Below are 17,082 nucleotides of genomic sequence, written 5' to 3'. Positions count from 1 at the left end.
TTTGGGATAATAAAGAATTTAACCCCCTAACTTGTCTGGGGGCACAAAGCCATGACCTTGAGCTGAGTATGCTGGTGATAAAGCTAGCTATCCATATTTTAACTGGATGCACCATAACATTTTGTTGAAGGGTTGTTTTATAATCTTTTATTTTTATCTGTCATGTCTTAGCTTTGCAGCAGTGGTTATTGGATGTTTTCAATTTAAGCCCACCTTGGAGGTTCAGACTTCGGTTAGACCCTACTTTAACTCATTACAAGGTTACAGATAAAGGAAAATATCAGTGTATCAGCCATAGTTCCATGAATATCTAGTGTTGAAGATACATTTTTTTCCCAAATCTTACCCTGTCTGACCACCAAGTTGGCTCTTAGATGTATCTAGAAGATCCGTCGCCCCAAATAATACAGTATTTGGCCTCCCCCCACTTAAAGGTGCCAACCCCATTGTTTGGAAACCATTGGCTTACAGCCAAAGCCGTCATATACTAAAAGTCAGCTGTGCCCCATGACCTGGACATGTATGTCCCCTAGTAAGAAGGATAGCTTTGATATGCCCTTCTTCAGGCTTTGTGGGCTGCAGTAAGTTTATATAAACTAAAACTGAATTTGCTATGGATGAATGACAAAGCTAGTTGCTCTAGGTCGGGATATCAATAGAAGATGTTCATGGCCAATAATAGCCAGCCTTGTCTGGACAAACAAATGAGCGTTAGTCTGCATATAATAAAAATGCAAGTTATACACTAAATGGCAGTGTGTTGGCAGTTTCCTTAAATGAGAAGGATCTAGGGGTTTTTGTAGATAACAAGTTGTCTAATTCTGGGCAGTGTCATTCTGTGGCTACTAAAGCAAATACAGTTCTGTCTTGCATAAAAAAGGGCATTAACTCAAGGGATGAAAACATAACTATGCCTCTTTATAGGTCCCTGGTGAGGCCTCATCTGGAGTATGCAGTGCAGTTTTGGACTCCAGTCCTTAAGAGGGATATAAATGAGCTGAAGAGAGTGCAGAGACTAAGTGCAAATAAACTGGTTAGAGGGACGGAAGACTTAAATTATGAGGGTAGACTGTCAAGGTTGGGGTTGTTTTCTCTTGGGAGGGGGGAAAGGCGCATGCGAGGGGACATGATTACACTTTACAAGTACATTAGAGGACATTATAGACAAATGGCAGGGGACCTTTTTACCCATAAAGTGGATCACCGTACCAGAGGCCACCCCTTTAGACTAGAAGAAAAGAACTTTCATTTGAAGCAACGTAGGGGGTTCTTCACAGTCAGGACAGTGAGGTTGTGGAATGCACTGCCGGGTGATGTTGTGATGACTGATTCAGTTAATGCCTTTAAGAATGGCTTGGATGATTTTTTGGACAGACATAATATCAAAGGTTATTGTGATACTAAACTCTATAGTTAGTATAGGTATGGGTGTATAGAATTTAATTAAAGGTAGAGAGGGGTGTGTATGGATGCTGGGTTTTCATTTGGAGGGGTTGAACTTGATGGACTTTTTTTTTTTGTCTTTTTTAAACCCAATTTAACTATGTAACTATGTAACTATGCATGGCTATACTCGGTGTTCAAGTCTATCACAGTAAGCCTTCTTGCCTACTTGCACACCCCATCAGATCTGTAGCCAGGGAGCAGTCAGCTCTGCACTAACTAGTTCCATCAGATGGAACCATAAAAGAATCATGCCATTATATGCAGATAATACAATAAAAACGTAGAAACATTTAAATTGCTGAACCTGGCCATGCAGTAATGGACTATTTGTATTAAGCTCTCTGCGGTGCTATTAAATGATGGGTGTTTTTAGTTCTGAGTGCATCAGCTGTTACTAAAAGGAGCATTCGACAAGTGGAAGACAATTAAGGGGAACATGCTGCGTCTCCTCCGCATGACTTTATATATATATATTTTTCTGTCTGCCTTAGCTCTCCTTACATACCATACTTCACCCAATAACTGCTGCATGTATTCTATTCTAATTTTTGAGTTTGGTTCCTGCTCCAAAACTTCGTAATATTGGTTGCAGCCGGTAAAACACATAAGTGACAGATTGCCAAATGAACAATAATAAGCATGGTAAACTGGAGGTATAGTTCATGGCAATGCTATCTTTGGTAATAAAAGGTTGCTGTGTATTGATACGTTATATAAGTCAGAATCAGGCTACAAGGAAGGTACTATAAGGCAATGTATAAGGTGACAGCTGTTTGTCTTGCTCTCTGGGGAAATGTTTAGCTCTGACAGGCAGGAGTCACTGCTGTGTTCAGATAACAATGACTCCTGCTTTTTAGAGTTAGTGTTTCTAACTCAATGTGGGTGTGGTTAGGCCTGCCTGGCTGAACTTATAAGCCTATACCATGCCTATTCCTCAATTCTGGGATATGAGAATAAAGAAGGTGAGTAAAGAGAGGAAGAGTGGGCTTAAGGTTTTCTTGTGAACCCCTGGCACCCCATTTCAACAGTGTTTGAGCACCTTTGGTGCTTTGTTCTTGTAGTAGAACAAAGAGGAGAAATGGAGAGAAGGACAGATTAAAGTATAGAAAGAGAAGATGGTATGAGAATAATGAAGGTGCGTAAAGAGAGGAAGAGTGGGTCTGAGGTTTTCTGGTGAATCCCTGGAACCCCAGTCAAAACAGTGTTTGAGCATCAGGAACATTTGGTGCTTTGTTCTTGTAGAAGAACAACGAGGAGAAATGGGGAAAAGGACAGATGAGAGTATAGAAAGACACAATGGTATGAGAATAAAGAAGGTGAGTAAAGAGAAGAAGGGTGGGCCTAAAGTTTTCTGGTGAACCCCTGGCACCCTAGTCCAACTGTGTTTGAGCATAAGGAACATTTTGTGCCTGGCCATTTCAAATCATTGGTGCCTGAAAATACCCCAATCTAGTTTGAATGCTGCCTGTGGGTATTGCTTAGCTTTCGCAGGCCATAGTGTTGCCATACTGGCATATAAGCCACCTTTATGCAGTAATGTAGCTATTGTCAGTCCCCCATTCTGATGCACCTGAGTTCAACCCTCCAATGTGCTACTCTGATGACCTCCTAGCAGGTAACCAAAATGTGTTATAGTACCCACACCTCTCATGGTGCCACCCCCCAACCCACTGCAAAACTGTACAGCACTGTACTGCTTTATGTACTGTAGAAGTGTTATATAAGGATATAGACATTCCTTTATTAAGACCACTATGATATCAAAGGTAAGAGGTAAGGTAACTTTGGTCAGCCATTCTGAAACATCTTAATCAAGGCTGAAACTGCAATTCGGTCATTAACACCTTCAAAGAGGCTAAGGTGAACAAACAAAAAGTAAAATATTTATACATTTTCCTACAAATGCCAAGGGAATAAAAAATATGAAGGTAGAGTGGCCCTTTAGCAATATGTTTTAAACTCATATCCCCAGGAAAGGGAGATATATATTTAAGATATAAATTCCAGACACAACATCATCTCCCCCTATGTCCATGGCGTTGGTGAGTACAGCCTGGCTGATAGTAGAGCATGAGGAGGGGGAGTAGCAGCAGGACGTGTGTAAGCAGCAGTTTGCCAGCACTTAGCTGGGTGGCCGGACTATTTTAAGGCTGCTGTAAATTTGGGAAATTGCAGAGGATCCTTGTTCAGCCTTAAATGTTGCAAAATAGTACTCTTTTTTTCCATGAGACCCTGTAACAGCTTTCATGTGAATATTGCAGAATATATAGAGGGATGACAGTAGGAAATGTTACCATTTCAAGAAGTCCTGGTCTTGCAGCAGCTTTTATGCATCTATCCGTGACTGTCCTTGGTGGTGTAGCCAGGAATAAAATATTACTTTACTGGCCCCAGTTATTAGTAACCTAGCCCTCAGAATATCCCATTAGCCTTTGGGACAGGCGGTGTCCCTTTTCTTGTTCAGGAGAGGAGAAAAAATTGTGGCACCCTGCTCGTGGGAGTGTAGAGGAGGCAATGTTTCTAATCAAATTTGTGCAGTGATCATACTGGCATATGTCGGGTCAATGGAGTAGTTATTCATTTTGTGCAGTACTGTTAATGGCATGCCTGGGGTTAATGCAATGTAATTTCCAGTTTTCTTTAGTGGTCTTCCTGGCATGTGTAGGGTTAATACAATCATCTCTAGCAGTGATCTTACTAGCATATCTGGGTCATTATGGGTAATTAACAGTTGTGCCAAGGGCTGCTCCTGCCATGAGAACCTTGTTTCAGGCGGCAGTGAGTGGCCAGTTACCAAGGGCGGCAAAAAAAGTCTCCTCTGGTAATTTTTAGAGCTGAATTTCCATTTTTTTAAAACAGAAATTCTGCTCTGCCAGTACTGAGAGTGCAATAGTGCTCTCCGCAATAGCAATGTGGCAACCCCTTGACCCAGTCCGACACTAATGTTCTAAGGATGCAACCTCAGGATCACCCATGGGGGGGTGGGACATTTACATTTTTTGCAGTCTCAAGACATTCCCCTTAGGCACCATATTTTGTTGAGCTGGCCCTAACTACACTACACTAAACATTCACACATATCCTGTTTTGTTTAATCATATCTGTTTTTCCAAAGTTGCCTGAAGTTTCCTCACAAGGCAACTTCGGACGACTTTTGGAAAATGAAACGCTGCTCTTGGTAACTTTAAGGGCAGGCACACACGCTCAGATTCAGGATGATTTAGTCGCCCGGTGATAAATTGCCTCTTCTTCGGGGAGATTAATCTCCACAAACTGCCTCCCGCAGGCTAGAATCTAAATGGTGGTACTTGGAGGGTGTTGCTTTCCGCCCAAAGTTTCCTCGTTAGGCAACCGATCCGAGTGCCATCCTGCCGGCGTTTCTACATTCTACATTCTAGCCGGCGGGAGGCAGTTCAGGGAGATTAGTCACCCTGAAGAAGAGGAAATTTGTCGCGACTAATCTCCCCGAATCTGAGCGTGTGTCTCAAGAGTGGAACTTCTGTTTTTCAAACTGGAAATTCTTCTAGTGCAATTGCTCTCTCTGCACTAGTGACAGGACCCTGTTTCGGGCGGCAGTGGCAGGCCCGGACTGGCAATCTGTGGGTTCTGGCAAATGCCAGAGGGGCTGCTATAAGTTGCCATAGAAAGTCAGTATTTAGTGGGCTGGTGGGGGCTGTTTGGGCCTCTCTGTGGGCTGATTGGGCCTCTGTGTATCTGAAATGGCAGTCCAGACCTGGGCAGAGGGGTCGGGATCGCCCTTGCGGTAACAGGGAGACAAATCCCACATGTGCCATTAGCCTGATGTGTTTTCCTAAAAGGATTATAGTACATGACCCCTAACTGATGCTCCATAGGTGATCTAATTCCCCTAGAATGCTCATTTTTCAGACTAGTATATTTAAATAGAGGATTATGTCACTGCCACTTACCCATCCCATGTACCCCCCAGTGGCATAACTAGATATTATTGGGCCCCACAGCAAGTTATTTTTCAGGACCCCAAAATGTTTAGAGGTTGAACAATATTATTGAAATTGTATATGAATTAGGGCCTCATGGGGCCCCTATACCTCCTGGGCCCCCCTGAAGCAGCAAGGTTTGCTTCCTCTGTAGTTACCCCCTAACCAGCACCTTTCATATAAAATTAACTAATAATGAAAACTTGCAAGGGGGACCCATTTATGTCCCTACCCCAGCAACTCCCCTCCTCCGGCCCTAGCAACTGTCATTGCTGCAGATTGATTGGTAAGATTGCTGCAATTCCACTTTTATCTCCCTCGCACCCCGTTAATCTCTTCTCTGCACCCCCAGTGCCATGGCATCAGTGCTGTACTGAGCAGACGCCCCCACCCAGCCCATGCAGCGGAGGGAGGATGTGGGAGGGAAGCGGAGAGCTGGGAGGGCAGTTGGTAGCTGGCAGTAGGCAGTGGGAGCGCTGACTGCCGATTAGAGGCCGTCCTGCTCACCGGGTTCATCAATGGACTTTCCTAGAGCCGTCAGCCGCCTCTTCTGGAGTAGAAGACAGTAAGAGGTAAGTAGCTTCGTTTTACCCTTCTCCTCTCTCTAGAGGGGCATCACTGGGGAAGGAGGAGGAGGAGGAAGGGAATGATGGGGGGGGGGCGGGGGTGTTACTAAGAGACACTGCTGGGTACCACACAATCTGCAACTGGAGCTCTGACTAGGGCTAGCATCCGTAAGTGGGCAGTTAGTGCGTGTGACTGCCCGTGTGTTGGCAGTTGCAGCTGGCAAACTGCGGATGTTACAGGAAAGCCTTCTTTTGAACCGGGAAGCAGAGCTCTCAAACTGGAACTGTCCTCTGTACTCTGCCAGGAGCTTCTAACAATAAGTAAGTGGGTATCAGATGGGCACCGGCCATTAAACTCTCTAGTCTGCATTTTGCCCGTTTCTGCATGGATATCTGCTTGTTTAGATTGTAAGCTCTTAAGTGTCGGTGGCATCTATACCCGTGTGTATACTTGCTGTCTGCACTCCTATTATTGTATCACTAGTTTGTACAGCATTTGAGAGCACTGCCGGTTCTGAACACATACACTTATCAAGGGCCGGCTGCTGCACCTGCAAGTGGGGAACATGAGATTTAAATGTGGGCTCTGTAAAATGCCAGGCTACTATTTTTCAAAGGGGGGGAGGCTGAGACTTCTGTGATTGCTAGATAAATCCTGTGCTGCTCCTGCTTAAATGAATTCCTAATCTTGTTATCAGAGGTCAGTGTTTGTAATCACATTGAGGGGGATTTCCAGCTGATTGTAGGGACCAGTCTGTGGGAAATATACTGGAATAGGAAACTGTAGCCTGTAAGCGGAGATCTATAATTAATCAAGTATCTGTATATGTGTGTGAGCGTCTGAGTAATAATGATTTTTAATTGGAAACCAATATTTTCTGCTGGTTTTGCCTTTATGGAGTTGTATCCAGACCAAAGTGATTTAGAAACTGGAATTTGGCCACATTGCCCAGTGCCTCGTGGGGTTGGTGGATCCTACTTGTAACTCGGGGTTGGGTAGAGAAAGGGTCTTATCTGTAACAGTGGTACTGAGGTCTTGTTACGGATAAATGAACATTATATGGGGAGTGCTATAGTATCTAGAGGTGGAAAAGAGTTAAACAGAATAGTAATGTTTGATGCAACAGTATCTGTATCTTGTCTCTGGGTCTGATTAGGGCCAATTGGCGGAATGTGTTATTATGAATAGATATACATTGTGCAGTCGGTATACTCTTCTATGAATGTAGGAAAGGCAGACTTAGGTCTGTAGGTTATAAAGTGTATGCTATTAAGTCTATTGCTGTGGTGGGGTTCAGGACCTGTGCATTGTAAACACAACTACAAATATTTCCTCCTGATAGTCTCTCGTTATCAGAGAATGGTGGGAGCTGTAGTTCAACAACCCGAGAATGCTGCAAGTTGGACAGCACTGATAAAAAGTTTTACTATACCCTGCTATACCCCCTATGCAGCAGCTGCAGCCCATTCTCCTGACACCCTCTTGCCACTATCCAAAAGTTACTGCTCTTATCTTGACGCACACTTGTCTTACTATCCCGGTGTTGCATCCGTTTTCCTTGTGTGGGGCAGGATCCACAAAAAAACATTAAGAACCTGGAACATTTAGATGAGTTGCATCTAATTTCAACTGATATTTAGAATTCAATGACCGGTCTGTGTGATGTTTAAGGAATCATTTTGCCTGCTCTCCTATTGTGACATCAACACCACCTCTCTGTATTCTCCTGGGTTGTTTCCATTTATCTGTGAGCTCCATTGTGCCTCAATACATTCTCTCACTCACTGTATGTGCTGCACGCTCGGTGTCCTGTCCACGCAAGGACGCGTTCATCACTGTACCAGAGAACCTTGGTCGACTCTTCATATTCATAAATTGAGCTTACGAGAAAGCATTCATCCCTGGGTCCGTCAGGCGGCAGAAATCACTGGTGAGATTTCCTATGGAGTGCAGCGTTGGCTGAGAATTTGTAATTGGGCATTCAGGGAGCTGAGTGTAAACACTTTCACTTCACTTGTACACTTAAAAAGGTACATGATTTGGAACAAGGAGTGAATCTGTAAAATGAAGAATAACGGGACCTCCCCCGTGCCAGCAGCAGGTAAACAAACATATTCCCTGGTTATTACTGACTGCCAGCAAACTGGAGGGCATTCGAGACCTTGCTAGAAAAACCACACAAAAGAAATACATTTTTGGAAAACTTGAAGTGTGGCGGCAGACAGTTCTCTTCTGGGTTTGTACATCAGCTGGCTTCAGGAGTCAGTAGCAGCAGTGCGGGGAATAATAAATAGCCAGACAGGTGCTTTCAGCAGCAATAACATTTACAAACAACTTGAAAACCATTGAGAACCTTTAAAAAATGTATATTGGGAAGCTGCTTGTGCTAAGAGAAATATTGTACACTATTGCCCATAACTAAGACACTATCCAATATGAACAGAGGTACTAGCTTAGTAAGGCTGGCATGCTAAAAGTAAGCTCCATTCTGTACAGCACCAGATTTCTAATCAGTGTGCCCCTAGGCCAGACTGTGATCTCGTTCCTCATGCATGTGCACACGCACTAGGCTTAGTGCCCACATCTTTCATTAATCAACCCGTGCATGCATCCCATAGCCCTTTTCCTAAAAAGAAAACAGGAGCCGCACTGGAGATACAGGAATTTTTAAAGCTGGTGCAGTCCTGGTGTGATTCTATCAATATGGCAAGTGGGTGGCATGCCACCCATAAACCTTTGCGGCCCCATGGCCCGGGCATTTTTGGCCTTGCTAGGAATCCAGGCCTGATTTTGTTCTATGTTGCCTTCATGGTCTGGACAGCCTATGGAATCCCTTTCCAACTTGTCACACATTGGTTACTTCTTTTAGCAGCCGCTTGCATTGGAGCTGCCGGAAAATTATTAGTTGTGTCCTTGAGCTTCATCTGTTGGGATGCCCTACTTCTTCATGCCAAAGCACCCAGTATCAGTTGGGCGCATGGCCGTTAAAGGACCACGGTAGCATTGTGCAGGTCAGCCTTAAACCTGCACCCAGCAGCCATTATTTATAGGTGCTTGCGCCGCACCCTTTCCTGATGTCAGTGATGGGCATATCTATAAATAGAGCGGCCATGTTGGGTCAGGTAGGGTTTGGGTGCGGGTCTATTTTTCCCGACCCACACATGACTAGACCGTAGTGCAACCACTTGCATCCAAGGATCATACGCACCGTGGGTCCACTTTTAACCCAACCTTTATGGTCCCCTTATGACCAATGCAGATCATACCCCTCTGGACATATACTGCAACCCCCAACTGCAGATCCCCCCTCTTGATGCATGCTGCTCCAATCCCATGACAGGCAGTGGGCAGTCAGCACAAGGGGCGCTTTGCCAATGAGGCGAGTTGAAAAGCAGTCGAACCAGTTACAAGGGGCAGCAAAAATTTGCTCATGGGGACTTTAAAAACAGAATTTCCAGTGTTTAAACTGGAAATTCAGCTCTTCTAGTGCAAGAATGTGCAATTGCACTCTCCCCACTAGTGATGTGCCTTCCACCCCAAAACCCCTCTGGTGAAGAAAAGTTAAGTGCTGGCAAAGGGAGGCAGCATTGCAAGGGCCACCTTAAGTGGCAGCAGGAATTTTCCTGGTGGGTCAGACCAACACTGGTTTCAACTGACACTAATGCTCTAATTAATGTCATGGCAATACATACCAACTACCAAGCATGAATTCATAAAATAAATAAAAAGCAGGCACTAGTTTTTGTCCATTTTAGTGCATGGCAGACTCCTTGTTGGTGTATGAAAAACTGCTGCATTGTGGGTAAAAAAGATGAAAATGACACTATGCACTGTGTGCTTTCCTCATAAATGTACCCCATAGACTATGCAGTATTAACCATTTCAGGAATTTTAACCCTCTAATAAATTAGACTGAGCTGTTACCCCCAAAAATTGATTCAAAACCTTGAAGGGTTCAACTTGATGGGCAAAAAAAATGTCAATGTATGCATTATTTACCTGTAGAGGGTGTTGTTTGCTGGACTAATAATTTCAGCTTCTTGGCTGCAGTTGGAGAACAATCTTAATCTTACTATACTTTTTCCTTTTCCACTACCACGCTGGAACCTGATCCATTTGCCTGTATTATTTTTTTGATATTCTAACGTACCCTTTAATTTATTTCTTTTCCATAAATCCATTAGCCAATATTGCTGCTTCTGCTGTGAGTTAGAAATGAAACTGAAGGAGGGTAGGGAGAATGGAGTGGGGGGATAAGGAGGGGAGCTTAAACAATACACATGATTACTTAAGGGTTGGGGCAGACGTGCAGATTCAGGGAGATTTAGTCACGAGATTGTCTGCAGGGCGACAATCTCCCCGAACTGCCTTCCGTCTTCCTTCCACCTGCTTGAATGAAGAATCCCTGCGCTAATGCACTCGCGTCGCTTCGATTTCCGAAGTCGTCCGAAGTTGCCTCAGGATAGGATGCAGGATCACAGGGGGAGGAAAACAAAAAAAGGAGGGTAGATTATTTTGTCTACATGGCAAATATTATTTAATTTCTTAGCTATAAGCTTCTGGGATACCTGTTTACATGACTTGCAGTATGGCAGCCTTTATTCATTGATCCTTGAGTTGTTGTCAGAAGACTTATTACGTGAGCGAGATACGTGTTGTCTGTTTCCTATTCTCTCTGTATTGTGCCCAAATCAAAGCAAGCTAGTATTCTCCTTATCTCTCCTGATCCTAACTGCTGTTAAAGTGGCATTCCAGTGAAAGGAGTCACCTTGTATAAATGAGTCCATGGGGTTACTTGTGCTTTCATCCACCTTCTTCATTTCTCCCTGGGAGTATGTCGTCCATTTGGTGATAAGATCATTGCGATAACCTCTTTTCTGCCAAAAAGGCTTTCAGAGATCAGCCCTGAGCTCTGGCTCTTCATTTAAAGGCCAACTTAAACAGGATTTAAGGAGTAAATTATTCATAGAAGGCCATAATGGACTTTTGCACACCCCAATGTAGGCAGCCATCCCAGAGGACTGTGGAAGGTATGCTTGGAAAGCATGACAGCTTTAGCCTTCATATAAAGCCCAATGGTTCCAGATACTTCATTTCCAGGGATATGAAGGCACTAGGTGGTGCTGTTGCTATTGATTTATGAATGTAGGAATAACAGCCACAGCTACTCAACTGGCGGTATAAATGTAAGCAAGAAGAGAAATGTTCATAGTAATGTAGACTGTACATTATCATATACGGTGAAAACTCAATTTTACATCCCCTGATTTTAAGCTTTCCCTCATTTTATATTGTTGTTTTGTGGTCCCACCTATATACGATGCATTTCCCTCATTTTACGTTTTCCTGGATTTTACACAATTTTTTCTGATCCCATGAAAACCATAAAATTGGGGATCTATTATGAACAGAAATGAATAATTAAACCTATTTATGAGTAGGGCATTGCAGGCATTTACAGGGAGCTTGCCCATGGCCTCAGCTCTGTCTGTTGACTTCTGTTGCTTTGCACCATATAGTGAGGGCACATAGTGACACACAGGCCTTGTACAGCAATATATTTATTTGGGCATATGTATTATGGCAGCTTCATGGTGTCACTGTAGACATATATATAGAAAACAGAATACTGGTGATTTAGGAGTACAGTCCAAATGGGGTCCTTAACCAATGAAAAATTCAATAAATATGATAAAAAAAGTTGATGTGGGGCCCACAAACTTCTGGTTGTACCCCTAATTGCATTGCTTTTTTCCCTAAACATAATGAATCTAGATATGAAATGTGAAGGCTTATGAAAAATTGGCCAATTTGCAATTTCATAAAGATGCATGAAACTGAGGTGAATGGCAGTCATGGTTACCCACAATTAGTTCTCTTGCATACTTTTAGCCTTATAAAGTGTCCCTTAATATGCAAATATACATTTCTTACAACCATGTTAGCATTCATATAACCATGTTATACATTAATCATGTATGTATAGATTGCTCTAGCAACAGCACCCCTATTGGTCATAAATAGATAATACTGTTAGATTGAAGGCAAGCAATATTGCAGCTCTTACTCTATAAATGGAGAAGGATATAGATCAGTTTAACATTCTGTAATAAAAAATAGCCTTGTGCTGACCTGACTACCTCCAGAGGTTTTCAGCCCAATCACAACCCAAACATGCCACATATTTAATACGGGTGACTCCTGAAAAATCCAGGATGGTTGACAGGTTTGTATATTCCAGCAACACTAGATATTAGGTGTTTCTGAAGATCCTCGTTCATTCAGGTCATGGTATATCTGTAGAAATAAGTCAAATCAACTGGACTTGCTGTGTTTTTCTTAAAGATGTTTCACCAGTCATCCAACTGTCTTTCTCATTGTGAATTGTGAAAGCCAGTTGGATGACTGGTGAAACACCATCAAGAAAAACACAGCAAGTCCAGTTGTTTTGACTTATTTCTACAGATAGATATTAGATGAACGTACAGTTGGGTTTGTCTCTGAACCTTTTCATTGCATTTTACCCCCATAGCCATGCCATTTTTAGACATACCATGTGGCACAAAAAAGTGGAGAAGAAGCTACCATATATACAGTTGCAGGTGGACACTAACTAACACATTCAGATGCCTTCAGAGAGAAATCCTCCATGCTTACAAAGGTTCAGGCACCAGAGAGGTTAATTAATAATAATCTCCATGACTTCAAACAGCCCATCAGATGGGAAGACAAAACAAGAGCTGGGATCATTAGCTCCCTATTGACCTAGAGTTATCTGGCTGTTAGGCATCGATCTGAGAGTGCATGCACTTTAAAGGTAGTGTTGTTTCATCTATTGCTCGGCTCAGGAGCTAGCTATGCAGCGACAGACCGGAAGTGTCTATTTTTAAGAAAGGAAAACACTGGCAAAAGCTTAGTAAATGCTTACTGAAATGACAGTTGTTCTTGTTCCCTCTGGAACGTTATATAGATACAGATGCTGATATTCTAGGCCAAACTGCCTTAATTAAGTTCTGTACGTTTCTGTACTGCACGGTGGGTTGTAAGGGAATTGTATTGTATGCTACTTTATCTGGGGGATTTCAGAAGACCATAAACACTCATTTCTTGCCCAAGAAATTAAAGAAGTAATACCATCTGTTCCTTTCATTGATACTACGTGTCTTTATTGAAAAAAGTGCCATGTTTGCAGTTTGTGTTTTCTCATGTTTTACATGAAATGGGGCCTAAACCTAAAATAAATCTCTCCAACATTGCTATCCAGAGTTGGTTGAGCCAAACTTGATTACAGATGCAAGATACTCCTCTTGTCAGTGTTCACTATGCTGTGGTACCATACTGCTTGCTTATCAATGGTGTATTTAGAGACCAAAAATAGTAGTTTTACATAGTTACATAGTTAAGTTTGGTTGAAAAAAGACCAAAGTCCATCAAGTTCAACCCCTCCAAATGAAACCCAGCGCACACACCTACACACTCATACTGACCCCTCCACACACTGACATAAACTATATATATACCAATATCTATATGAATTGTAGATTTTAGTAACACAATAGCCTTGGATATTATGCTTGTCCAAGAAATCATCCAAATCCCTCTTAAAGGCATTAACAGAATCAGCCATCACAACATCACCCGGCAGTGCATTCTACAACCTCACTGTCCTGACTGTGAAGAACCCCCTACACTGCTTCAAATTAAAGTTCTGTTCCTCTAGTCTAAAGGGGTGGCCTCTGGTATGGTGATCCTCTTTTTATCCTATTTTCTTATCCAAAACTGTACTGCATACTCAAGGTGAAGCCTTCCCGGGGTCTATAAAGAGGCTCTCGTGGGTCTAGGCCCTAGTGTTTAGCCTATATCATTCCCATAAGCCCTTATTAATGACCAACCTAGTACCTGTAACATTTGGAACTATCTATATCTTACTGTTGTGAATATGAGTTGGAGGGTCAATATTTCTTGGCTCTGCTCTGACATGCTCTGTACTCTGCTCAACAACAGCACCCCTAGTGGCCATAAGATGCTTCTGTCCAATTTCTCTCTAACGCTTTATAGGCTGTGTGCATACCTCCCAACATTCGAGTTTATAAAAAGGGGGACAATTGAGTCACACCCCTGGTCCACCACAATCACACCCGGTTATGGCCAGATAGGTTTCTGATCCTGCCATATCACAACCTACTTTCCAGAACCCCCACCCACAGTGTATATATATATACAGTATATATATAAAAACAAGAAAATTGGTAGCGCATTCCAGGGACTTGTATATGATAGAATTCTTTTTATTATTTATGGCATAATAATCGACGTTTTGGCTCCCCTCTAGAGCCTTTCTCAAGATATATATCTTGAGAAAGGCTCTAGAGGGGAGCCGAAACGTTGATTATTATGCCATAAATAATAAAAAGAATTCTATTATATACACGTCCCTGGAGTTCGCTACCAATTTTCTTGTTTTTACATTTCCAATCCCAGGAGCAGCACCCGGGCGGATGATTAAAGAGCTAATTGGAGGAGTGCGGATATATATATATATATATATACATCATTTTCTGTGTGCTTAGCTGTTTATGGACCTTGCAGTTTGGAGACTCTAAGAAGGCTTTTCAGGGTGTTGCAAATACCCATGCCTTTGTTAAACCAAAGCACTGCCCGACTCTGCTTGTCTGGATTATGCCCTAAGTGGTATAAAGGTTTTGTCACCACCAGTTGATGTTTTGTATATGAAGGGAGAGAACTGCCCTCCTCCTGATCACGGCCACTTGGGATTCCTTGTCACTTGGATACTTAAGCTGAAAGCTTTTCGACTTATCAGCACTGCGCCCCTTGGAGACGCACAGGTCTCAGGCAGTTAGAGGATGCGACAAAATCACGGAGAAACACGAACCATTTAATTGAGTGCCGTCACTTGTTCTGGTTTTCTACTTTCTTGCACTTTAATACATTTTTACTGCAGCGAGTGTGGTGTGAGTGTGTGTATCTTTGGGAGGTGAGAACTTTTTAATGTAAGTATATGATGACTGCCCTTCATCTGGCTTAAACAGTAATGTTGCAGTTTACCACAGGTGGATATCCAGAATTTTGCAAAAGCAAACCCAGTAACAAATCCAGTCCACCAACACCTACTGTATATCCATTTGCTGTTATCTTAAATAGGGAAACGTGCAGTCTTGCCTTCCCGATATTACATTTTACATATAGTCAGAAGGGCATGTATTGTGCTTAGTGCTGGTAATAACAATGTGCTAATCCCTCCAGCAATGATTACCCAACCGGTAAGTGTGCAAAGAGCAGGCCAGGTTCTCATTGGACATTTCTCTTGCATTTGTAATTAGGATTTGGCCATGTGCTATGTAGAATACTTCATAAATATACTGCAAAGCCTCAAACCTCTGCCTTTGTTTTTTGCTCCCTAAAAGTGATCTATTACAGATTTAATTATACATGCAGGAGAACTCTCCAATGAGAATAATCCTTATGTTTGTGATATGTCCGATATCATCTAACGAAACACAACATTTGCTGAGTGGTGCTCTCTTTTGCCCCTTAGTGCTCTTGTACTTCTGTCCATGATTTTCACAAATTAATGAAATTATAAAGTCCTGCAGGGTTGGCAGCTCTGTTGATATATGAGGACATCCAATGTGAATCCTGCCTGTTTGTACTTGACTTTCTCTGTTTGGTCTTGAACAATTATTGCCTTAGCCATAAAACTACAGGTATGGGACCTGTCGTCCAGGGACCTAGAGTTTTCTGGATAAGGGATGTTTCTGTTATTTGGATCACTATACCTTAAATCTACTAATATATAATTTAAACATTAAATAAAACCATAAGGTAGTTTTTTGCCTCCAATAAGGATTAATTATATTTTAGTTGGGATCAAATACAGGAAATCATTTTTAAAAATGTGTAATTTCACTACGTTAGATAGCAACTACTACTGTAGTACTAGTGCAGTGGCTAGTTGTATTGGAGAGTGATCTCATATTTCTAATGAATGATTAGATTCTCTATTTTGGAGAGCTGGATAGAACAGGCTGGGCAGCCCCCTCAAAAGAAGAATTAAAGCTTAACTAAAGAAGTAGCTAGAAATGTTGTAAATTATGTTTTGGGCTTCTGTCCCAGCCCAAGGCAACTACAGCCCTTTAGTAGGGAAGTTCTGCTTCACCAAAGATGCCCCAGTAGCTTCCCATCTTATTTTCTGCTGATTCACTGCACGTGCTCTGTGCTGCTGTCACTTACTAAGCTTAGAGACTGGCTCACAATATACAGTACACATAGAATAGAAATGTCACAATATAAGGCTGATTAGCAATTAATTCTGGTAATTACTACATGGCAGCACAGAAACCAGTGCAACTAGTATCAGCCCTGTAGCATCAGCTTATATTACAGGCCAACCTCATTTTCTGCTCGATAATTTGCGACAAACCCCTAAGCTTGGCTTCTCAACAGCTGCTCAGAGCCCACTGAGCATGTGAGTTTCACCTATACTTTCCAAGATGGTGACCCCCTGTGACAAGTTTGAAGTCCTGAATCATTGCTGCTATTGACAAGCTGAAACTTTAGGCTATTGTAATATGTTCAGTATATAAATAATGGCATTTTTAGCCACATTAATTTTTAGGGTTCAGGTCTCCTTTAAAACCTTAAAAATATATGCTGGCGAAGGATGGGAGTCCAGCAACATTTGGTAGGAGCAACGCTTCTCTGATCCGCTTATGTTGGTGTGAAGTTCTGCATATATACTGTAATAGCTGTATTAAGGGTGCTAAAAACAGATTTCGCTTTTCACGATAGCTGTTATGACAGCAAACAAAAACCCGCTGCAGTTAATTAGAGCCAACTATGATGCCAATAAAAATGCCTACTGTTTGAGATATAGAACCGGGCACAGAATGGAGAGAAAATTAATAACATGCAGTTGACTGTACAGCAGAGTAATGCTATTTCCACTCTCTACACAAAGATACTTTGTGTCCCCTCCTCTACTCTAGTGGTTAACATCCCTGACTGGAAACGGATGATTTAGTCCAAACCCTCAATCTACCCCATTTATACCCCTCCCATTATTTTTGGGCAAACTCAGTTGTGCCTGCCC

General features: G+C 42.4%; 1 protein-coding gene across 2 annotated transcripts in view; it reads left to right on the top strand.

Moving 5' to 3' along the window:
- The first annotated feature begins 5,885 nt into the window (after positions 1-5,885).
- The window catches only part of sgcd.L (sarcoglycan delta L homeolog), a 339,284-nt gene continuing 328,087 nt past the window's right edge, over positions 5,886-17,082 (top strand). For both annotated transcript variants that reach the window (XM_041586050.1, XM_041586049.1), the window contains exon 1: positions 5,886-5,977. The gene's annotated coding sequence lies outside the window, so the exon portion shown is untranslated. The remainder of the gene's footprint in view (positions 5,978-17,082) is intronic.

The sequence above is a fragment of the Xenopus laevis genome, chromosome 3L, assembly GCF_017654675.1.
Source record: "Xenopus laevis strain J_2021 chromosome 3L, Xenopus_laevis_v10.1, whole genome shotgun sequence".
Taxonomy (NCBI): Eukaryota; Metazoa; Chordata; class Amphibia; order Anura; family Pipidae; genus Xenopus; species Xenopus laevis.
The sequence above is the reverse complement of the archived record's forward strand: the minus strand, read 5'-3'. Positions and strand labels throughout refer to the sequence as shown.